Raw genomic sequence first — 1,932 nt, forward strand, 5'->3', positions numbered from 1 at the left:
ATCACATCGTTGTGAGGTTATTTTTCCTAAAGAAAGTATATAGCTTATTGCTGACCTTATTTAGTAACGTAATAAGACAGCTTTATGCCAGCGGCCCAGACTGCCACCCGCTAGCGGCCCAATACTAGCTCAAATTTGCTTGCAACGGCTGCGAAATTACGGCAAATGATGACGGCCATCAATGAAACTGTCAATGGGCTAGTTCTGGCCCAAAAATCTTTGCTGGTACTGGACTATTATTATTTACCAATACTGGTCTGTCATCAATTTTTACTCGTAATTGTCATCAATAATTACTCGTGATTGCATACCAGCACAAACCCATTACTTTTTACCAATAAAAAAAATTCACATAACCTACACAAAATCGTGTTTTTTATATAGCATTCTTTTGTATAGGATACGTAGATCATGTCGCATGTTCTAAATAAATTGATCAAATAAGTATTTTTCAAATTTGTTTCTTATTTAAATCAACAAAATTCAATCAGTGTTTCTTATATTTATTGCCAAGCAAAAACGTGTTCATAAATAAAGAAATTATAAATACAAAAACATTATAAATAGTGTTGTAATATATTATAATAAAACGTTTTTATTAGTTTAAGTATTTTTTTCTTTCGGTGATTTTCATCCACTTTTTGATCACCTGAAAGAATGTCTTTTAAACCAAGGTTTAACCTTAACTTCTGATGTTCCTGAAACTTTAGCCAATCAAATAAGACTTTATCAGACCGCAGTTTTCCTAACATTAGCAAAGAATGCTGGCACAGCGCTAGCATGTCTAGCTTGTGCCCAAGCGTTTTTCTTATGGGTTGTAAAACGGTTCTTCATTCGCAATTCAATGATGGCCCAACATCGGAACAGCAAAAGTATTTGTTATTTAAAATATTATTATTTTAATGTTAATAGAATAATACCAAAATAATATATCAACTTATGTGACAGTTTCTGGGTCAAAAAATGTTCCTGGCTCAAAACATGTTCCTGGATCAAAAAATCCAAATGTATTTCTGCAAAAATAATGAAAATACATTAATTCGAACTTTTTGATGAAAAAGATCACCAACAAACCAAATTATTGAATTTACTATACATTCGTATGTGTTATTTTTTAATTCTATTTTTTTTATTTAATTAGAGAGTTGTTATGAAGTTTTTATGCATTTAACAGTTAATTATTAAAGCATTGAAAATAACAAATAAACATAAAATTACAAACTTTAGGTACAATTTTACAAGTGCAAAAACCTACAGCATATCTAAAAAAATGATTCTAAATCTTTTTCACTGAGTTTAACGCTTTTTCGCGACCGTGCTAGCCACTAAATAGCTTTCGACAATCATTTACGCTGTACATTCGGTTAATAAACAAATGGTCCAGCCGTCTGTAAGAGTTGAATCTACAAACCTTAAGTAGCAAGTATCTTTTCCCTGGTAGAAGAATAAATACAAATAGAGCTAGTACTGTTCGTGAATTGAATCTTCCAAAATTTAATTCAGTTATTTTTTAAAACTTCAATTTATCAAATATTCCAGATTCTTTAATAAACCTAAAATAAACTGAAATAGAAATTTAGCATTACGCCATCTTGGTTTATCAGTAACTACTTTATTATTATTCTTGAAATCCTTCCTGAGCTTTACATAGTTCTTTACAATTTTTAGGATAAATGCTTATTTAATATGATGCAACATATTTTTTCTCCAAAATCTTCCATCAATTGCTACGTAAAGGACTCGGTTAAGAGTATTAAGTTGACAACCAATGGTTTGCGGTTTTTCCAGTTTAATTTAGTTAACACGTTTCTATAACTGACTCGCAATCCATTCTTTCTTTCAGTGTCTACATCGATAGTGTCCGCTGCAATCATCTTTATACTCCATAAATTGTACTCATCGGGAATAGCTTTTATAGCTTTAACAACAGTG

Source organism: Hydra vulgaris, chromosome 01 (assembly GCF_038396675.1).
Source record: "Hydra vulgaris chromosome 01, alternate assembly HydraT2T_AEP".
Classification (NCBI taxonomy): domain Eukaryota; kingdom Metazoa; phylum Cnidaria; class Hydrozoa; order Anthoathecata; family Hydridae; genus Hydra; species Hydra vulgaris.